The sequence below is a fragment of the Muscardinus avellanarius genome (assembly GCF_963383645.1).
Source record: "Muscardinus avellanarius genome assembly, chromosome: 1".
NCBI lineage: Eukaryota > Metazoa > Chordata > Mammalia > Rodentia > Gliridae > Muscardinus > Muscardinus avellanarius.
Genome location: NC_137786.1, coordinates 123,502,285 through 123,525,554, shown reverse-complemented (window position 1 = coordinate 123,525,554; position 23,270 = coordinate 123,502,285). Strand labels below are relative to the sequence as shown.

General features: G+C 50.6%; 1 protein-coding gene across 2 annotated transcripts in view; it reads right to left on the bottom strand.

Annotated features, from left to right (window-relative positions):
* Window positions 1–23,270, bottom strand: part of DSCAML1 (DS cell adhesion molecule like 1) — a gene marked incomplete at both ends in the record, with an annotated part of 278,054 nt that overhangs the window by 178,040 nt on the left and 76,744 nt on the right. The gene's annotated exons all lie outside the window — the stretch shown is intronic.

Below are 23,270 nucleotides of genomic sequence, written 5' to 3'. Positions count from 1 at the left end.
CAGGAAGTGCGAGGCCCTCTCGAGGGGGATTTGAGGCAGAACAGGGCACCCCCAGTCCTCCCCAAGCACCCAGCTGAGCACGCTTCCCCTCCGTGTGGCCTGAGGAGAGGCAATTATGCTGTAGACAGAGCGGAGCAGTAAAAGAAACAAGCACGCTCAGTAAGCCCTCAAAGAAACTGCACCTGTGTCTCCCCTGCCTGTGCTCTGAGGCTCTGTGACTGCAGGCAAGTCGAATGACCTCTCTCAGCCTGTATTTCTGTATTTTTGAAATGGGGAGAATCTATCCTGGCTGCTCAGCCCAGAGGACACTCAGTAAGGGGGTGGGGGAGCAGATGCCAGAGCCAGCTGCCTCGGCTCAATCCTTGCTGTGTGACCTTGGACAAGTTACTGCCCACTCTGTTTCTCATTTGTAAAAGGAGGACAGTAATAACTGCTTCCTCACAAGGCTGTCATGAAGATTTAATGAGTTATTATACATAATGGACTTCCTGTCTCTGTGTTAGCACTCGTAATTACAAATGTGGATAGTCTCTCTTTACTACTATGCTTTTCAAAGCACAGATAGGATGCCATGCTCAGGACATTTTTAAATATGCCACAGAATATCAGGCCATACTTCCTAGCCTGCTGGTCACACAGGGGCCTCCTTAAGGCCTGGATCCCAGTCTGCAGCAGGGCTGGGAGAAGGAACCTGACCCAATGGAAGGTTCTAAGGACTGCCTGGCTGCCTCACTGGCTTCAGAAGCGCTCCCCCCAGCTCCCTGGCAGGGGCCAAAGCTGAGCACCGGGCCTCGCCTGTGGCAGGTGTAAGGGCGGCTCTCACCCCTCGCAGCCCTAGAGGACGCAGCTCAGCTGGTCCCTGCAGCCTGGCCCTTATTAATCCACCCCCTGGTCAAATGCAAACGCATCCAACAGTTCCCACCACCATCAGGCTCCTCTCTCCCAACCCACCGGCTCCCACTCCTGGAAGAAGCCGGGGAAGAGAGGAGGAAGTGGGGCTCTGGAGCTGCATTCTGCCCGTCAATTCCAAACCCATCACATTCTCTCATAAAAAGTTCATTATGATGGAGGCGATAAAATAGAGCAGAGAGCCAATTAAAGGACCTGCAATATTATCACATCGACAGAAAATTCCAAGAGAAAGAGAGAAAGAATCACAAAGGAGGAAGAAAGATGAAAGCAGTGGCATGGGAGTGCAGTAAGTTCCAGGCCTTTCCACCTTCTTTACAAAAGGGGCCGTGAGAGCTCAGACCAGGGTTAAGAAAATTATCCTCCTTCAGCATCTTTTTGTTGTTGTTGTTGTTTGTTTGTACTCGGGATTGAAACCAGGAGCATTCTACCTCCAAGCTATACCTCCAGCCCTTTTTATTTTGAAACAGGGTCTCACTAAGTTGCTGAGGCTGGCCTCAAATCTGTGATCCTCTTGTCAGCCTCCCAAGCACCGGGATTACAGGTGTGTGCAACTGTACCCGCTCCATTCAACATCTTGACTCTCACTCCAATGCAGGCACCTACACAGCTCGAGAGTGAGGTCTGCGGTCCCTTCAGGCCTGGCCAGCTGGCCCCACACTCTGTTCCACAGCCTAGCACCTGGGCTCCTAAGGACCCCCTCCCCAGGCTCTGGACCTTCCTGTTTTTCCAGGGTAAGAGGGTAAGACCCAGCAGGGCACCTTGGGAGGATCTGGCAGCTCCAGCAGCCTGGCACCCCTACCTCACAGGGCCTCTGTGGGCTCCTCCCTTTGAAGGGGCCAGGCTGGCTGCTGCGAGCTGCAGAGAGCACCTGGGGAAGAAGTGGTCAGGGGAGGTCAGCTGCCAGAAGTAGAGCCCCCACGGGCATAAAATCCCATGGCAGCAGGTCGGTCAAAGAATGCGGGGTGGCGGAGGACTGTCTCCACTTGTGCCGCCTCCTTCCGACCCCAGTTTCTCACCTTGCATTTTCCACACCAAGAGCTGTCTGGGTCCCAGCGACAAACACATGTGAAAGCAGACCCACCTTTCTTTCCTCCCAAGACCCCTGAGTTCTGACAACACTCAGCACAGCCCCCTGCAAGTAGATGCACCTGGTAGAGTCCTCAGAGCATGGAGGGTGGTCCCCCCGCCAGCAGCAGCTCCAGCAAGCTCTTCGAGTAGCACAGAACCTCTGGCCTAAGACATCACAAGCTGCATTTTTTTTTTTTTTTTTTTTTTTGGCGGGTCTGGGGATGAAACCCAGGGGCATTCGACCTCCGAGCTACAACCCCTGCCCTATTTTTTTTTATTTCTTTATTTTGAAACCGGGTCTCACTGAATTGCAGAGGGCCTCACACTAAGTAGCTAAGGGTGTCTGCAAATTGCGATCCTCCAGGTCTCAGCCTCCCGAATGCTGGGATTACAAGCGTGCACCACCACGCCTGGCTACAAGCTGCATTTTTAACAAGTATCTCTGTGGATTCTGTGTGCAGGAGAGACGGTGACACCGGCTGCTCCTTCCTGAAGGCTCTCCAGATAAGCCATGGGGCAGTGAAGTACTGGGTCAACTGGGAAAGCCAGCAGCCCTTCCTTCCCCTGGGCGGGCTATTCCAAGACAGACCCCTCTGGACATGCCGCAGAATTTCAAGTAGGTAAAGAAACAGTCTCTTGACATGGTAGGCTCTTACTGAATTTCCCTTTTTAGTTTTCAGAGCCCTCATGGCTACCCACAGATCAGCAACCCTTCCACGGACACCTGCCCCCTTGTAAGCTCCAGTATCTGCCCTCTCTTCATTTAAAAAGAAAGTAAAAACCCCACGTGAGGATGTCGTCTGTGAAAACGGCGTCTTTAATAAGTGAATCCTCGGGCTTTCTTCCTACTGCCTCTTTGGGAGTCCCTGCTCAGGAGCTAGGCAGGACTGCAGACACCCACATGAACTCCTCCAGCCCCGGAGCCTCTCTATTAATATCACTGCAAACGAATCTCATTATCTGAATTCCTAACTGGCCACCCTGCTGCCTGCTCTGGCTCTAGTGTGAACTTTCAACGGTACATAGTTGGTCTTGCCACCTCTGCTGCTCCTTCAGCAGCCTCTCGTCCCCTTCAGGTGGCTCTCCATGAGGGCGGGCCCTCCTCCCTTTGGGAAATTGGGGGGCAGTTGTCACAAAGGTGGGGGCCTGGGTGCCGGGGATACTCAGCACCCTGCTATGTACAGGGCAGCTCTGCAGAGCAAAGAACTGCCCTCCAGCACCCTCAGCACTCTGCGGAGAAAACTGCAAGACGAGGCAGCCCCTCAGTGTGGCACAGAAAGCTTGTACAGACTGGGCAGGGAGGAGGGACGGGAGCACGGAGTGCCAGCATCTGAGTGTCGAGGACAGTGGCACAGAGGCCCCAGGAAAGCTGCTGCCCAGGACACTCTGGAGGCCAGGGCCAGCTCCTTTCTGAAGGATGCCAGCAAACTGGACCACTTGCTTCTAACTGGCAAAGGCTGGGGCAAGGATTGACTGGATGTGCCGCACTCTGACAGTCCCTGAGGAACACAGAGACCAGGGCCTGAGCTGGGTCACCCAGGAGTTTACCGCCATTACCCCAAAGCCTGCCAAGGGCACTGACATGCACCCCTGTGTCCTAGTCTCCTTAGAGCCCTGTAAGGGAAAAGAAGCTCAGAGAGATGAGCAAGTAGCCCGAGGTCACACAGCCAACAGCTAAAAGAGGACTTCTGCTATTTATAGCACGAGGTCAAGCTGGGAGTCTCCAGAGCCAAACCCCGTGGGGCTGTAGGATCTACCACTTAAAAGCTGTGTGATGCTGGGCATGGTGGTGTACTTGTAATCCCAGTACTTGGGAGGCTGAGACAGAAAGATCACAGGTCCACAGCCAGCCTCAGCAACTTAGTAAGGTCCTCCTCACCTCCTTGGTAAGACCTTGTTTCAAAAAAAAAAAAAAAAAAAAAAAAAAGCCAGGCATGGTGGTGCATGCCTTCGAATCCCAGTACTTGGGAGGCTAAGTCAGGAGGCTTATACATTTGAGGACAGCCTCAGCAAGTAGTGATACTTGTATCAACCTAGTGAGACCCTGTTTCAAAATAAAAATAAAACAGGGCCAGGGGATAGCTCAGAGGTAGAATGGCCCTGGGTTCAATCCCCAGGACCCCCCCCCCCCGCAAAACCCCAAACCCAAAACCCAAACCAAACCCAAGCAAACAAAAGAACGCTGTGTGACTTTGGGCAAGTTACTCCATCTCTCTAAACCTCACCTGTTTGTGTATAACGTGGTACGTATTGGCAGCACTTCTGGTTTGTAGGTGGCATCAAATAAGTGTTAGCTGTTAGTATATATCACAGACCTGGCTGTCCCTGTGCAACTTCAGCCAAGTTCCAAGGTCGGCTTTAAAGAACGCAGAAGGGCATGCGCCAGTGCAGGCAGGTCTGTGCACTGCGGGCACCCTCAGGCCAGCAGCAATGATTTTCTTATCTATACCTTGGGAGATAATGAAGAACACACCCGTCCTCCTATCATGACCATCCCGCGTGTTTATCCCTTTCTCCTACCCACAGATGGACCGCTTCACTTCCAAAGGGCCAGGGACTCCCCAAGTCCTTGTGCCCATGGGTGGCACTTGCATACAGGGAGAGAGGAAGAGGAACAGAACGCACACGGAGTTCCCTACAGATCTCCCCATCCTCCTCCTCTCTCCCTGTCTCACCTCCCGCGACAGCTGGGCCAGCCAGCGCCTGGTGAAGAACCTACCTCTCCCTCCTACACAGGAAGGGATGAAGCCTGTCTGCACCGGGAACAAACTATTCACACATTTCATTAACCAAAAAGAGAGGAAGGGGGTGTGTTGGGGTGAGGATGTTAGTACATCAAAACCATTTAACTCAGTTATGTAGAGGCTTAGAGCTAACGGGGGGGGGGGGGGAGAGCGAGCGAGCCAGCGCGAGCAGAGTTTGAAAAGAGGTGGCCCCTTTTGTTTTCTGTTTGGTGCCGGTTTATCTATGATGATTAGTTGTGTCCATAGCATAAAATATACTACTGAATGTTAAACACTTTTAAGTCAACAATGTAAAAACCGAGGGTGTTTGTGTGTGCTTGAGAACAAATAGAAGACGAGGCGTCAAGTGGAGTCTACCTCCTTTCCACGCGTGGTAAGATCTGTAGCAGAGGCATGGGACTGGAGTTGGCCACCAATTATTCTTCCAGGAAAGAGGGCTCCACTGTTGCCCTTGTAGAACCCGGAGCAGGGGGCAGGGCCTGCATCTGAGCCCACCATGGGAAACTTAGCTCAAAGGTAGAACCAGGCCAGGCCTGGGGAATGCCCGAGTCCCTCCGTGGTGTGAGGGCACCCTAGGGACTTCCCTGTGGCTTCCTGTAAACTTTTCAAGATTGGCAAGCCGGGCGTGGTGGCACACGCTTGTAATCCCAGCATTCGGGAGGCTGAGACCTGGAGGATCGCGGTTCACGGACAGCCTCAGCTACTTAGTGAGGCCCTCTGCAACTCAGTGAGACCCGGTTTCAAAATAAAGAATAAAAAATAGGGCAGGGGGTGTAGCTCAGAGGTCAAATGCCCCTGAGTTCCATCCCCAGACCCACAAAAAAAAGATAAATTGGCAATAATTTTAGAATCAATGATATAAAGCTGGGGGAGACGGTAGGCAAAGGAGGAGAGGCCAGGGAGGTAGGAGAGAAACCAAAGTGTTCCGTTATTGACACTGAGAAGTCAGGGAGACATCGAAACCCATCTGGGTGGAGGTCTGCAGCTGCAATTAAACCTCCAGCCTTTTGCAATAGTTTGTTCCAACGGTCATTTATTGAGGCTTTGCGTGTCCCCGGTGATGCGGGATACACCGAACACTCCTCTAAACCCCTGGAGGTTATTAGCATCCCATCAGAAGAATAAGGAAACCAAACTTACAAAGAATAGATTCTCTTGGCTCCAGGGGAAGAAACTGAGACAAGGAAGAACTAAGAAAACAGATAAGGACAGATTAATGCTGGCAGATGTCTTGTGTTCCCACACGAAGGCCCCAGGGACTTCAGGAGAAGAAAGGCTAGGTGGTTAGACCTCGGATCTGACTGCAATGCTCAGACATGGATGGACAGGCCTCGAGGTTCAAGTCACCGGGGGTCTGCAGGCAGCCCCGAGAGTAGCCTGGGCAAAGCAGGCTGGTGGGCTGACCCCTTAGGGTCCAACAGCCCAGAACTCTTCTCAGCTCTCAGCAGGGGCCCTGCAAAGGTGCTGCTCTGTAGCTAGGCCCAGCGGTCCTGCCTCTCTCTGATGTGGGCCCTCAGTACCAGCAGGACAAGAGCTGGAAGAGGGATCAAGTGCTCCCCTCTCCTGCATCCAGCATCGGCTAGGCAGGAGGAGGACCACTCCTCACTCACATGCACCCTATCGTTAAGATCAGCAGGAAGAACACAGGACCAGGTGACAGGGGATGGCTTCAGGGCTGAGCTCCACAAAAGATAAGCTGTGGGACCCTGGGAAAGACCCTGAACCTCTCTGGAATATACACGTACATCATAAGGGAGATGCATATATGCCTTCCCTGCTCTAAGGGGCTGAGAAAGTCTAAAGGAATGTCCAGTCCAGCCACCAAAGCCTCCTTCAAAACATTTCCTAATACCATTCCCCATTACACAAATGCTCTTACTTCTCTTTTAAACCTAGATCAGCCTGACCAGGCTGGGGGTTGGCTCTCCCCTGCTGGGAATGCTCAGACTCTTCACTGTAGCTGAGCAACCCTTCCCTTGGCTCCACCAAGGACCCTGGCCTGTGGCTGGGAAGCTCCAGCACCAAGGCCCTTCCTGCCTCAAGGCCTAAGGAAGGGGCAGAGCCACCTTACCTCTTCCTTCCTCCGTCCTGGGGCTCATATTCCAGATACCACTGTCCTAGTGAAGGAGCAGGACATGCAGACAGAGCCGTCCCAGCAGAAATGCAAGGAGTGAGGTGTTTAAGGGACCTGCATACTGCACATGGAGCTCAAGCAGGCAGCTCTCTGCTTTTGGTTTTCCTGTCTGTCTTTCCTTCTCCTAATCCTCATTACTCAAATGTGTTCTGTGAAATAGTCCCACCTACAAGCTGCTTAGAAATGCAGCTGGCCAGGCCCCCAGCAATTGTGACACATTTCATCACACGATTCATAGGCACTCTGGAATTTGAAAGTATAGTGCTAACGGACAGCAGCACATAGCAAGAAATACTGGGTTAGGTACAAGGAAAACCTTCCTGCCAGCAGCTTCTGGAACACACTGGCACTTCCCTGCAGAGGGAAGGGAGGGCAGGGCAGAGGTCCTCAGCTTCTAGGGAGCTGATGAGGTCACCGTCCAGGGTCCTCTCGTGTGAAACTCGCATCTGGCTACTCAGGAGCCTCCAGCAGAGGAGCCAGATGGGTCCCTGCCCTCCTGGAGCTTCCCCGGCATGGTGACCTGAGCTTCTGTGCCTCCAACACCCCGTGCTGTGGAGCTGAGACCAGCAGACTTAATTCACATTTTCCTGGAGGACAGGTATTTGCATCAGAAATTACCCTGGAACTTAATTCCGCAGAATGTTGCTCAGACAAACGACACCTCTGAAACTCTTGCCAAGGCCAATAATAACACAACTGCAGAGAGGAAGAATGAACGGGAGTGGGGTGAGAGAAGCCGGAGGCGGCAGGGAAAGGGAAGGGAAGAGAGACCAGCTTCCAGCCAGGTGCAGCTGTCTTTACAGGTCTCCAGCAGGGTCAGTGCACAGCAGAAGTTCCAGAGTAAGTTTCCAAAGTCATTGACTATATGGAAACAATAACAAAGTAAAGCCAAAGAGAGAGGTGCTTCAGTTCATCAACTAACAGACTATATCCACAGACTATATCCACAGACTCTCATGTTCCTGCAGCAGGGTGGTCCCTACGTTGAGCAGAGTCCCTGTCCTCATGGCCAGCTCAGGTCCTGAGCTCCGAGCCCACGGTATAAACTCAGCGGCAAACAGGTCCCTTGCCCGAGATGTGAAGTCCAAGGGCAGAGCTCAAGCGTGGCAGCCACACAAGCTTCTGGCCATCCCTTCTAGGCTTTCTAAGAGTGCTGGGTGGGCTCCTGCAGCAGACAAGACCGTGTCCCCTCCGGGACCGCATACCTCCTAGAATTCAGAGCTGGAGGGAGTTTTAGGGACCAACTAGTCATCTCTATTCACTTTTCAGATTAGAGGCAAGTTTCCAAGAAGCGGTGAGTTTTGTCTGAGGCCACCAGCCAGTGAATGGCAGAGCAGAGGAACAGCTTTCTGCCCCTGACCATGATGTGGGCTCCCAGGGAGGGAGGGCCTCAGGCAGGCAGGCCACCTCTACTCTGCCTCTTGGTTTGAAAGGGAACCTTTTGGTGGTTCTTACTCTATGCTCCCAAAGGTGCCTCGGGGGACCCCAGGGAGGAGAGGGTGTGGGAGAAGTGGGGCTCTGGCCCCAGCCTGGCTTTAGTCAGAGAATCCCTTGCTCACTGGATTCCATGAAACATTTGGTCTGAAGCAAAGTTTTCAGGGTCCCAAACTCAAACAACTAACCTAAAAAACATCTTTGGAGGGCTGCTGTGATATCTGCACTATGCATTTGGCCACTGCAAAGGGGACAGAGGATATGGCTCTGTCCTGTGGGTGCATGGACTACATTGTTTATTGGCACTAGGGATTGACCCTGGGGGAATTCTACCTCTGAGATATTCCCCCAGCTCTTTTTTTATTTTGAAACAAGGTCTTGCTAAGTTGCTGAGGGTTTCTCTGAGTTGCTAAGACTAGTCTCTAAGCCCCAATTCTCTTGTCTCAGCCTCACAAGTACTGGGACACAGACTGCACTTTTAAGAAGGAGGAAACCTACGTACAAATGAATTTGAGTTTCTAGGAAGTGGCATTTGGACCAATAATGATCCATGTCCAGGGCAGGTGTACAGTGGCCTGGCCCAAGGATGATGTAGTAGGCAGGGGAGCTACCCACAGTCTCCTTGTCCCCAAGAGATGGGGGCACCTTGAAATCACAGGAGTGGGAGATGAGTACCACAGGTGCCAGCCTGGTTCGTCCCTACCAGCCTCCCCCAACCCAATTATATGTGTTTACATTACAGTTATGTGTAATCCCACCATTTACATTCAGCTGCAGACTCCTCTGTGTGCTCATAAAATATTAACACTGGAGGGCTGCTTGTTGCGGAAATGTTTGTAATTTCTCTTCCCCATTATGGGCTTATTAATGATAATAACGCCGTTTCCCCGCTTCAGAGCTGGGGCTTCCGCAACGTCATCATTCACCAGGGCTGAGATGTGACGGTGGGAAGTCGGATTCCTTCCCTGCTCGGCGTTTAATCTTAATAACATTTTATCTTGGACGACAAGTGTGTGCAGTGTTGTTTAAACACCATGACTACTTCCACACAGGGGTTCAGAAGAGGGCCAGGGAGGGACGGCAGGACTGCGCGTCTCTCCTCTCCTGCTGGTGCTGGCTGGACACTTTCATCTCTTCCTGAGAGGCAATGGGGCCTGCCCTTCAGGTGAGTGAGGTGGGTGCGGCCTTCTGGACCACTTTCCAGGCCTCCCTTCTACCCTGAAAGGATTTAAAAAAAAAAAAAAAAAAAACAGTGAGAGTGCCAGGTGTGATGGCACAGGCTTGTAATCCCAGCATTTGGGAGGCTGAGACAGGAGGACCGCGGTTCGCAGGCAGTCTAAGCTACTTAGCGAGGCCATTTGCAACTCAGTGAGACCCTGTTTCAAAATAAAGAATAAAAAATAGGGCTGGAGTTCAGCTGTAGCTCAGAGGTAAAATGCCCCCAAGTTCCATCCCCAGTACTGGGAAAAAAAAAAAACCCCGTGAGAATAAAAAATACTTAGGAGTACAACAGCATCTGAAAACACAGCCATCTCAAATCAGTTTTTATTAAGAATAAGTAGACCCATTTGGTTGGAGAGCCAGCACGAGGGTGTGCAGGGCTTTCAGCTGAGTGGCAGAGGGTCCTGGGGCAGGCTCGGCATGATGGCCTCCCTCCTCCTCCCTGCCTGGGCCTCCAACCCAGTGCTCACTTTGCTATACCAGACCCTTTATTTGATGCCTGCTGCAAAGACTGAAAGCAGAAGACATCTGCCCTTCTGCCTATCACCTTTTCCCTTGCTGGAGACCCAGGTGGGTTCTGTCTGGTATTCAGAAGAGGAAAGGCTATCTCTACTGTATTTCCCTGTCCTATCCCTCTCTATCCCATGCTTAGGCTGGGACTCTCTCCATCCTAGAGTTCCAAAACTAGATGTGGGTTGGAAGTGTGTGTGTGTGTGTGTGTGTGTGTGTGTGTGTGTCACTGGGGATTGAACCCAGGAGCATTCTATCCTTGACCTACACCCCTAGCTCATTTTATTTGTTATTTTGAAATAGGGTCTCATTAAGTTGCTAAGGATTTCTCTAAGTTGCCCAGGCTGGCCTTGAACCTGCAATCCTCCTGTCAGCCTCCCAAGTACTAGGATTACAGGTGTGCACCACCATGCTGGGCAGTGGGTTTTGTTTTTAAACTACCATTTGGCTTGGCAGGGGCTGAGAAAGGGTAGCATCATTTTGGCAAGGTCTGGTTTAACAAATGATATCACAGGATGATAGCAGCTATGATTCTGTGACCATGATAGTTATAAAAATAATTATCAAAACCAGAAGGTAATAATCAGAAGGGACCCTCCAGACCACCTAACTCCCAGGATGCTACAGCCACAGGTTATCCAGACCTTGTGTGCACACCTTCCGTGACATAGTGTTTTTGACCTGCACAGATAGAGGAATGGATGCAGAGAGGATTTCATACACCTGTCTTCCCTGCACAAAACTGTAATCTACTGTCCTTAGGTCCCCAGGGTTGGGCCTCGGGAGCCCACAGACCAACCAACTTCCCTGCCCCATGCTGACTCTCTTTAGAACTTTCTCCAGACTGAAGGCTGAATTTCCTGGAGCATTCCTTAGGTGACAGCATTCCCAGACCCCACACCACCCTGAGTGTGCAGCTTGGCCTGCCAAAGCCCCTCCAAAGCAGATGTGCAGCATGGGACCCTGGGCTTTCACATGGGTGCTCAGCACAGAGACGCAAAGCACTGCAAACTCTCTTCTGAAATCTCACTGCATTCATTCAGCCTGGGGATGGTCTTTGGGCATCTCTGCATGGCTTTTTCAGACCAGGATGCCTGAAGGTCCCCTCCTCAAACACTCAAAACTCCAAGGTCAAAGCCCATCTCAGGTCAAGGTACCCCAGGCCTGTACTTACAGAATTTATTTATTTATTTTTTGAAACATCAGTGCAAGTCTTTGCAATGATTCCACTTAAGTTCCATATCCTTCCCTTCGGGCCATCCTTCTGGCCTGAAAGGCATCTTAGGTCCTGAGTCCAGAGTCCCACAGATTGGCCACCCCTTCTGCATTCAGTACCATTCATCCATCTGAACACATGCCTCTGGCTTTAATGTAAAGTTTGATAAACTACGGAGCGGGTAGGGTCAAGGATCAAGCTCTACAACATCATCTGGTCCATGTCGGCCACTTCACAGGGCCCCAGAACAGCGTCTTTGCAAAGGCCGTGTGTGGCAAAGCTGCAGAGCCAGGGCAAACAGATTCTGGGCACTCACATGCTTCTCCTAAGGTGCATTTCTTCACAAAAATGAACCTTTGAGGCCTCTGCTTTCTCATTTGCCACGTGAGGGGTGAGACTCCATGGCCCCAAAGTTTCTTCCAGCTTAGGCTTTAGTGGATCAATGAGTCTCTAACTATGTCCTTTAGCTTGGCCCACAAGGACGCAGCAAGAGACTGTCAAAAACATGATTCAAATCAAAATATCTCTGGCTATCACACCTCCTTTAGTGCGGTGTCTTCATGCAAGCACGTGATGCATTTTTGACAGGAATTGCTTTGAGTTCTTGTCTAAATACTGTGTAGCTCAGTGCAGTTGATGGCGCTTCCCCCTCCTTGCCATTTTTAGGCTCTATCTTTGTGTACTTTTTTTTGTAGAGTAGGATATGTGCCCATCTACAGTCTCATGGGACCTGTTCTGCTTATGTCTCAAGGTAGAGGGAGTCTGCATGTACAAGCACCTGGAGGCAACACATCTCCATGCTATTCGCTTTTACTCAGATGCCAGGTTTTGAAGACCCCCAGCCCAGAAAGGTAAGGCCCCCTCCCCCAGCTACCCAGGGAAACACATGCTTAAACAACACGCCATGTCACGCGTAGGGTCACTGGTGCTTGAACCAAGTGTGGCAAGAACCAGGGGCAGGAACCACCCATCTGGTCAGGGGTCAAGAAAAGTGTCGTGGGTTTTGATCCACTAGCTCTGCTGAGCAGGCATGGAGGCATGGCTCACTCCCAGGGACTCCGGGACAGCTCACACAAATAAAGCCGGCACAGGAGGACAGCAGGCATGCCAGAGCCAGCTTCTCACAGCCTCCAATACCTGCTACGTACCTGAACTCCAGCCTCCAGATGACGGGAAGATGGAATATTCAAGGCCCAATATATAAGGCCCAATATATGAGGCCAGCTATGTAGTGGGTGGATTAGAGGGGAGACACCAGAGGCAAGACAGCAAGGGTTCAAGGGAAATATTATAGGGTTCTAAACAAGAGCAGCAATGGCAGGAATAAGTGGAGAGACTGTCTGTAGCTGTGGCGAAGGCCAATGTGAGAGGATTTGACTATTATTAGGGGCAGGGAAGAAGTGTCATGGATGGTTAGGTTTCAGAGAAACAGCATAGATGATGTCTTCTAGAATTTCTAGCTTGAATCACCAGGCAACGCTGGGCATGGTGGTGCACACTTATAATCCCAGTACTTGGAAGGCCAAGACAGATTGTAGGTTCAAGGCCAACCTCTGCAATTTAGTGAGACCCTGTTTCCAAATAAAAACATAAAATAAGCCTGGGAGTACAGCCTGGAGATAGAAAGCTCCTGGGTTCCACCCCCAGTAACACACACACACACACACACACACACACACACACACACACACAAGCAAATAAAATAGAGCTGGGGATAGAACTCAGAGGTAGAGGGCCCCTGTGTTTCATCCCAGTGCCACAAGGAGAGAGAGAGAGAGAGAGGAGGAAGGGAGGGAGGGAGGGAGGAAGAGAGAGAGACAGAGGAAGGAAGGAAGGAAGGAAGAAAGAAAGAACCTAGGTAAATGGTGTTTTGCTAACTCATCTAAGAAAGAAAGGAACAAGAACAGATTTGAAATGAGGGGGCCCATGAGACATTCCAAGTGTGCTCATGACGAAGACACACGTGTCGACACAATCGGTGTTCAGAGGATGGTTTAAACCAATGGTACACAGCTCATGCAGAGAGCCCGGGAGAGCAAGTCCTGAGGGCTAGGACCGAGCCTGGAGAGCCAGCGTGGAAGCGCGGCCAGGGAAACGCCAGCTGTGGAAGCGCGGCCAGGGAAACGCCAGCTGTGGAAGCAAACCAAAGAGCAGAACTGGGCACCACAGTAGCAGGTTCCGAATGCTGCGGCGTGGAGGGCAGGATGCTGGGATGAAGACCACTGGGGGCACAGGAAGACCCACTGGGAAGAACCCACACTTCTCTGCTGATGAAAACTGAGTAGTTGTAATGAGCCTGGATTCAAATGCTGGTATCATCAATTATAGCCATGTGGAATTTGGTTGAGTTATTAATTCCCCGAGCCTCAGTTTCTTCAACTATAAAATAAAATGGGGATAACAGCAAAATCTTTCATGTAGATGTTTTTATGATATGTATTTGGTATTAGGGATTGAACCCAGGGCCATTCTACCTTTGAACTACATCCCCAGACCTTATTTATTTATTTATTTTACTTTTTGTGGTACTGGGGGTGGAACCCAGGGGCTTTTCTACCTCAGGGATACACTCCCAGACCTATTTTATATTTTATTTGGAAACAGGGTCTCCTAAGTTGCTGAGAACCTCACTAAGTAGCTGAGGCTGGCTTCGAACCTGTGTGATCCTCCTGTCTCAGCCTCCCAGGCACTGGGATCACAAGCCTGCGCCACCACGCCTGGCTTTATTTATTTATTTTTGCAGTACTAGGGATGGAACCCAGGGGCATTCTAGCTCCGAGTGACGTCCCCAGCTCTATTTCTTTATTCTTTATTTTGAAACGGGGTCTCATTGAATTGCAAAGGGCCTCACTAAGTAGTAGCTGAGGCTGTCCGTGAACCGCGATCCTCCTGTTTCAGCCTCCCAAATGCTGGGATTACAAGCATGTGCCACCACGCCCGGCTTATTTTTTATTTTGAAACAGGGTCTCCCTAAGTTGCTGAGGCTGGCCTTGAGTCTTGATCCTCCTATCTTAGTCTCCTAAGTACTGGGATTACATGTGTGCACCACCACACCTAGCTAAACATGATACTATAAATAAAGCGCTAAAACAAAATAGATGCTCAACAAATGTTAGCAAAAAACAGAAACTTAGAGGTTTAGTGAGAGGAATCACTGGAGAATAGCTTGAGAAAATAAAGCTCTAAGATTATTTAAACATGGCAGAGCAGAGAGAAAAGGGAAAGTAGAGGCTGGAGAGCTTCCCTGGCGGTAAAGGTGTGGCCTGGGGCTAGGGGAGCCAGCTCAGACAGGTACCACTGCTTCCACTTCTAGACACACAGAGGGGGGAGCAGGACAGGCAGCAGTCCACTCTGGTGGGCTCACCTCTTCAGAGGGGCATCTGCAGACTCAGGCCTCAGCCAGAGGGGCCCCAGCCGGCGTGGGGTGTTGAGTGGGAAGGATGGAATGACTTTTGGAGAGTAACAGGTATGGACTGAGGATTTCCAAGGTGTGCTGAGGATACAGCTGAGGTCGGAAGTCACAGATTTATTATGTGTACTTTGCCCCAAAGAGGAGCAGAGTTAGAGTCCCGCCTGCTTTGGTTTTGCTCAGTGGTCCACATTAGGCCCTGCTCGGGGTGAGGGTGCATCTCTCCTCCCCATGGCCCCAGGATGAGGCAAGCCTAGAGACACTCACTAGCTGCCTGGTACCTGGCTGTGTGCAGCTGCTCAGCAAGTAGGACCTGGCTCCTCTGGCCTCTGCTTCCCCAGTGCCTGGCTCTGCATCCAGGACACCAAGCATTTACTTAATCACTCTCTTTAAAGTTATCTGCATTCACCTGAGGCTGGAAAGGCTGATCTCTCACAGTTAGAGCACAAGCTCAGTACTCACTATTCAGCTCACTCGCAACACGCTAAACTCCTGCCCAACACCTTGGAAAAGGACACCTCACATGCTCGCCCATTAATAGTACAACCTCCCTTGTCATCTGAGGCAGCGGCTGGCATTTAAGCAGACCCAGAGCCCCGCCTCCTCCCGACTCTGCAGAGACTAACAGGGGAGCTAACATTTAAAGGCCTTCTGCTTGCTAGGAGCCTCGACTGCCCGCGCAGTCGGCCCTTGGCCTCACGACAGCTCCAGTGTTGGTAGTATTGTCACCTCATTTGACCAAGGTGCAAACAACAGCTCAGAGGGGTTCGATTCTCACACAAGCCACACGGCATCAGGCCACCAGCACTGACATCAAACCTAAATTGGATGGATTTTCTCCTGTGGTCAGTGACTGGCTGTGCCCGGCTGCCTGCTCTGAGCTCTGGTTCTGCAAGGACCAGTCTGGTAACCTCTGATGGTTTCTAGCCTCTGTGTGCAGGACTTTGGCCTGCTCTGTGCATACCCTCATCGGGAGATGCAAAATGCTCGGGTGAACCTAGAGTCAATCTATATATCTCTTTTATGGTAAATCATGACTTGATTTTCCAAAACTTTTTGTTGTGTTAAAATAAGCATAACATGAGCTGGGCGTGGTGGCGCACGCTTGTAATTCCCGCGCTTGGGAGGCTGAGACAGGAGGATCGCGCAGGTTCAAAGCCAGCCTCAGCTACTTAGTGAGGCTCTCAGCAACTTAGTAAGACCCTGTTTCCAAATAAAATATAAAATAGGTCTGGGAGTATAGCCCGGAGGTAGAAAGCCTCTGGGTTCCACACCCAGTACCACAAAAAATAAAAAAGCATAGCATGTAATTTACCCTCTTAACTACTTTTAAGTGTAGGATTCAGTGCTGTTAAGTACATCTGTATGACTATGCAATCACCACCACCATTCATCTCCAAAACTCTTCATCTTGCAAACTGAAACTCCACCCTCTTCCCCTGCCCCACTCCCTCTGGCAGTCTTCATTCTATTTTCCTCTCTGGGAATTGACTACTCTGGTCCTTCACTGAAGGGGAATCACACAGCATTTGTCCTCTTGTGATTGGCTTATTTATTTCACTCAGCATAATGCCTTCAGGGTTCATCTACACTCTGGCATTTGTCACAATTTCCTTCCTTTTTAAGGCTGACTAATATTCCATTGTATATCTCATTTTGCTTATCTATTTATATATCAATGAACACTTAGACTGTTTCCACCTTTTGCTACTGTGAATGCTGCTGCTAGGAATATAAGTTTATAAGTGCCTCTTTGAGACTTGCTTTCAATTCTTGTGGATAACTCAGAATTGGAACAGCTGGACCATATGACAGTTCATGTTTAGTTTTCTTTTTTGAGGAACTTTTTTCTGTAAGGGTTACACTTTTACATTCCCACTGACAGCATTCAAGGGATCTTACTCAATGATTTCCAGTTCTTGTCATTTTTTTTTTATGATCAACCTATTGGGTGTGCACTGCTAGTCACTGTGGTTTTAGTTTGCATCTTCCTAATGACCACTGCTATTGAGCACCTTTTGATGTGCTTATGGGCCATTTAAAAATATTCTTTGGATAACTGTTTCTTCAGGCAACTTTTAATTGGGTTGATTTAAACCATGGTGTCTTAAAATATCCTGACTCTGTGCCTTCTATGCCATGCCTCTACTCGTGTTCCCAAGACCGCCCACTGGCTTGGATGATGGTATGCTTGGCGGGCCAGAAGGTATTCCCGTGTCCCGGGCCACCCTGGTTACTGGTTCTGCCAAGCATACAGCCAATTTTCTCAGGCTGACATTGCTGGCATCTGTGAACCTGGATATGATACTGGAAAAGGAGACCCATCAGTTCTCCATGACTCCCAGAACCTAGGCTTGACACTTGGTGACATCTGTCAAGGAAAGGGGCAGAAGGCGGGAGGTCCTGGGGAGGGACAGGCAGGCCCTGGTGGGATCCAGCAAGGAAGAGAAGAAGGTCCAGGAAGAAGCCTTGGATTTGGTGAGTAGTGTCGGAGCCCACAGGGTGGGGGCAGAACTCGCCTGGAGGGAGCACCACCAAGCGAAGGGGACAGGAGCAGGTGGCCCTGTCTCTGGGAGCACAAGGAGCGAGGTCCAGGCATGAGGCTCGGGGATGACAGCTTTGGTCAAAGGAGGCCACCCGGAGCACAGGGGTAAAAGTTGCAAAAGAAAGAGAGTGACAAAAGCCATAAGGGACAGATGTCGGGGATGGGCAGCCAGAGGTGGAGGCCGCTCAGACCTCTGTCCAGGACAGGAGCAGCCTCCTGCTGGGGCTCCTTCCCGAACACAGCCTCATGCCAAGACTGCAGTCTCCTCCTGCCTACCCTCTCCTCTCCCCAGGTCACACTCTCCTGGGGTCTGAGGACTCCCCCATCGACTCCTGGCTCCTCCCACTTTATCTTTCACAGAACATTCTCCTAATGAATCAGCTACACACCTGACCACATTGGACAGCTGTTTCTAGAAGGGCCACACTGACACTGAAGCTACATGAACATGCCGCACCTGCTGGCATGCACCCTACCCAGCCCCGCCGCACAGCCCACTGTCCTCTGGGCCTGGACCTCACCGCCACTTCTGGAGGTCAAACGACAATCAGGACAAGGGCAGCACACAGCTCCCGCCCGCGAGATCCTCCTGCCCCAGCCTCCCAAGTACTGGGATTACAGGTGCACACCACTGCACCTGGCTCTGTTAGAGACCCTCGGGAGCAGGACAAGCAGACTAACTCTAAGAAGCCAAACCCAGAGAGACTGCAGGAGCCGAGGGCGGCCTCAGGGCTCTTGCCATGGGCTTAGACCATGCTACCTATTTCTTCTTCATGCCAACCCCTCCCCAAAAAACAAAAACAAACAAACAAAGAAATACCTTTGATCTGGATTCTAGCACAGGTTCCCAAAGTGAGTGATACAGCCCTGGGGTTGGGGGAGGTGCTAAAACAAAACATAAATACACAGAAGAATATAAATTTGTCATTACATCTTTCTGCCTAGTCCCTCAAAGAAGATAGAGTTCTGGCCAATGCACTGGATAGAGAAGTTTGGGAACTTCTGACAGAGAAAGCCCCCCAGGTCCCAGGGCCCACACTCTCCCAGCACCCTGAAGCCCCTAGGGAACCAGAGTCAATTCCAACCCAGAGAAGCAGCGGCTCAGAGCACAAGGTCAGTGTGAGGTCAGGGATGTGTAAGGCGGGCTAGCTATTGACCAGCCAACTTTATACCACCCATAACTAAGTTTGACACTACTGGTGTCAAACTGGGGTCCCAGGGATATAGGAGCACTCATGGGTGTGAGAGGCAAGGGGTGGGCTCCAGCTGTAGTCAGGACCAAGGGTCTGGGCCAGATGGACCCCGCCAGGCCCGAGGCCAGTCAGCCCCTTCCAGGATGCTCCAAGGATGCTGTGCCGGGCAGCACGCACCAGGGCCCCGGCAGGGTGGGTGCACTACAAGCCTGAGACAAGCTGGTCAGGTTCTGCCTCCTAAGATGGAACAGTTTGCTTTGTCTTATTTTACTATTTGTTTGTTTTTGTGGTACTGGGGATTAAACCCAGGGGCACTCTACCTCTGAGCTACATTCCCAGTCCTGTTTTATTTTTGTTCTGAAGCAAGGTCTCACTAGGTTGATGAGAGCCTCACTACTTGCTGAGACTGTCCTTGAACCTGAGATCCTCCTGTTTCAGCCTCCCAAGTACTGAGATTACAAGCATGCACCACCACACCTGGCCTTATTTTTTTTTCTTATTTTTAAATGAGGCAAAAATACAGAGAGAGGAGAATGGGGGGTATGGGAACACAGGCTTGCCGAGCAATGATACCACCCTGGCAGATCACTCCTGGAGAATAAATGGCAGCTAGAGACTCACAGGCTTTGATAACCTGCTCGTGGTCAATTAAAAATCCCAATTAACACTTCTGAAAAATAGCTCCATGCTACTCACTGAACGCAGGATGAGATGCAGCCTTTTCCGGGGACTGGGACTGTGAAAGAGACCTCCCTAAGCGGATGGGAGGCTGCTGCTGCAGCAGCCCCATTCCCACTTCCATGGCGATTCCTGCCCTTCAGATCAAAGAGATGTCCTGGGTGCCCACTCTGCCCTCTGTGCTCAGCGGCCCTTGGTCACCTACTCACCCCTGGCTACACAGCATCAGCTTTGGGCTTCAAGAGGTCTTAACCAGCCAGGCGTGGTGGCGCACACTTGTAATCCCAACATTCGGGAGGCTGAGACCGGAGGATTGCAGTGCGCGGACAGCCTCAGCTACTTAGTGAGGCTCTCCGCAACTTAGCGAGACCCTGTTTCAAAATAAAGAATAAAAAATAGGGCAGGGGGTGTAGCTCGAAGGTCAAATGCCTTTGGATTCCATCCCCAGACCCTCAAAAAACATAAAAATTTAAAAAAGGAGGTCTTTACCTTCTTCCCCGCGGTCCTGGGACCTGAGTATCCTGGGAATGTCACCCAAGCTGAACTCCCGGAGCCTCATCGCTCCAGGCTGCTCGTTCCTGCCCACGCCAGGTGTGAGCTGGGCTGCAGAGGGTGCTCAGCGGCCACACTGCCTCCTCCTTCCCGGCTATAGCCCTGAGGACTCACCAGCCCCTCTGGTACCAGAGCCTGACTCTCCGCCCTTCTTCTGGGGCAGGCCTGGCCACTCCTCGTCAGCCTGCCTCTTTCCTGCCTGGTGCCCCAGATGACCACAATTACTACTGTTAGAAGGTTCTTTCTAAAATAAAAACAGAATACTGTTGGGCTCTCTACATAAAACAATCAATGCCACACTGCTCTCAGGAAGAGCTCGGACTTTGAGGAGGCACAGGAAGCCCTTTAGGACATGGACTGGGCTCTCCCCCTTTGACCTCATCAGCCCACACTCCTTCTCACAGGAGCGCCCCGGAACATGACTCCCTTCTATGGCAGCTTCTCTGCTGTGGATGTCCTTTCCCCGGCTACTTAGCAAATACCTACTCTTCTTTCAGAACCTTCGTAAGGTTTGCTTCCTGCAGGAAGCCTTCCCGATTGCTTCTCTTCCAGTTTGATTCAGACCTTCCTCTATGAATTCAGCCTGTATTTGCTGCTTGAAATTCCAGCTCTGTACCATCCATGTTGATTTAACACTCCCAGAAACCCTGAAAACAAGGCCTTCGTCTTATATCACTTTTCCTGGCACACCACAGGTATTCAAGATCTATGAAAGAATATTTAACACTGCTTTCAAGATATTCCCTGATTATCAAATATTTGTGAATCAGACAGTACTCCCCATCAATTTCATTACTAAATCAGTGATGTTTGATCTCCATTTCCAGATGTTGAGACATCACCAGTGGCTCTAACTCTATGTGCCTTCCCCCAAAACCTCTGTCTAGTATAAATCAACCCTAAAATGGTTGAGAAAAAGACAGTCATTAAAGGATTCTTGCAGCTTGCCCCTCTTGTAAAATAGGAGACTTTCTGGAATGCAAATAACCATACAATTTGTCTACTTGGTAAGTTTGAATTTGGAGGTTTCTTAAATTAGCAGCGCAAACTTGCAGTTTTTCTGAAAATGTGCCCGTAGTTGGGGCTCATGCCATCAAGATGCAGATAAAGAGGCTCAGGCTCGGTGCAGTGGCCAGGGGCAGGGAGGGGGTGGTAGACAGCGGGAGTGGGAAACAGGGCCTGCAGAGAATTCCAGGGCTGCCAGGAAACTCCATCTTACAGACCGGGATTTTAGAGCATAGAGCTTGGAGCTCAGGCCTCCACCCCTCAATTACGCTGGGCTATCTCATCTCAAGATGATCCAGCCTGTCTTCACCACCCCCTAACGCTCTAAGGGGTAACAGGAAAGATATTTTTTATTTTTAATCCTGTTGGAGTTCTTTTGTCTGCTGTTGAGAGAGCAACCTGGTCTTTACTCTGGGCCCCTGACTGTCACCGGCTTTCCTTCCCAAGCAGCTAGGTTCTGACCTGGGACACTCTGTTGACTCACTGCTGGCAAATATTGACAATGAAACCAACTGTGCTCTACAGCTGCTAATCCTCTAGTCCCAAGAGACCTCAGCTCCCAAGTGGTGCATGGAATTTAGACCTATTAGTCCATTTGATCATCAAAGCTCAGAATATAGCTGGGAGTGGTGGTGCACACCTGTAATCCCAGGACTTGGGAGGCTGAGACAGGAGGATGGCAGGTTCTAGCCATGCTCACCATCTTAGTGAGACCCTGTTTCAAAAATAATAAAATAGGCCTGGGGATGTTGCTCAACAGATAGAATACCCCTGCCTTTGATCCCCCAAAGCAAAAACAAAACAACTTAGAATATCAACCTCTGCCGACCCCTGACCTTTTCCAATACCCAGGAAGCCAGATTTTTCTTTCAGTCAGTCTGACTGCTCCCAGAATCTTATACTGTTTAAAGGAGCGGAAGAGAAGGAGAAGTGGCACTCTTAGCTGACAGGACTGTGGGCACCCAAGGGCAGAGACTTTTACTGGAATGTCTATCCCAGAACCTGGCCCGGCACTGGATCCCTAGAAGCAGCCCAAGAAATGCTGGACAGAAAGAGGAACAAGGACAATAATGACCAGAATAGTAAGAACGAGCACTTCCACCTCACTCACAAGACTGCAAGGCGCTGGGCAAGAGCTCCTGGCTGGGCCATGCTAGCATTGCTAAATTAAATCCTCACAAATCAGCCAGGCGTGGTGGCGCACGCTTGTAATCCCAGCACTTGGGAGGCTGAGACAGGCGGATCACGTAGGTTCGAAGCCAGCCTCAGCTACTTAGTGAGGCTCTCAGCAACTTAGTGAGACCCTGTTTTCAAATAAAGTATAAAATAGGTCTGGGAGTATAGCCTGGAGGTAGAAAAGCCCCTGGGTTCCACCCCAAGTACCACAACAAATAAATAAGTAAATGCTCACAAATCCCTCGATCCCTATCACGCAGGTGAGGGAACTGAGGTTAGGAGACTAAGTAAGCTGGGTAGGATCACACAAAGTTCAGGCTACTAATTCCTATGAAAAAAGCAGAAAATGAGAGGAAGAGGGAGAATAGAGGCCTGCAAAAAGGAAAGGATAAAGGAAAGGAGGAAGGAAGGAAGGGAGAAGGAGGTCAAAATGACCCAGAACATACCAAGTAAGACAACGATGATGAAATATACCAAGTAAATAGTAAATAGAAAAAAAATAAAAGTTTATTATCATTCTTGGGAATCATCCCTTGTAAGGCTCTAAGTGTCCTTTTCTCTTACCAGCCGACTGGTGACCCTGAGTTCTCCCGATTTCTCTGTGTCTCCCACCCTCCCCTGACCCCCCTCCTCACCTTCAGCCCCTCCAGAAACATGCACTTGCTTAAAATGGGTTTTGTTATAGAAAGATGCAGAAATCGAAGTCTTGAAAAAATCTTATGGTTGAATCTTGGACACTCATCCCTTGAAGATCCTGAGCCAAGAGGGCAGTCACTGAAGGGGGCACTGAACGTTGACTGCCTCAGCCTCCTCCGATTGCTCAGGCTGGGAGCCTGTCGATGAAAACATATATTCTCTGGTTTCACTCTAGCCAAAGGGAAGAGGTAGATGTCACACACACCCACACCGGGGACAGCTCGAGTATTAATAACTGTTTTAATTGTATGCGAGTCTCGGCATATTTCCCCGAGTGCCTCAAAAGCCGTTTATTTTGGTACCTCATTGCGGGGATGGTGCATCACCAAGGGCCCAGCCAGGCCAGTGGTGACTAACTTCATTCAGAGGAACCCTGGAGGAGGGTTTCCTTTTCCCTGGAGTGCCCTGGGTGGGCGGGAAAGACAGGGAGCCAAGTGGAGGCCTGTCAGGTGCCTGTGCGCCCGGATGTGTGTGCGGGGCTGCCTCGGGGACCCACGCCCCAGCCAGGGAAGTCTGGGGGCTGAGGAGGGGCGGGGAGGCAGATAACCCGCTGCTGTGCAGAATCTAAAAATAGTGAGCACTTGCCTCTTACTTGCAATCCACAATTTCCTCCCCAGCAGATACACCTTTCTAATTGTGTTTTGCTTAGGCTGTTACTAAAATGAGTCTTCGTTCTCAGAGAACACTGGGTGGCTATGGAAGACAGGGTAGTGTCAGGAGACTGCTAAGTCCAGTGATGTGTCTAAATTTACCTCGGACAGTTCTAACTCCAAGGCA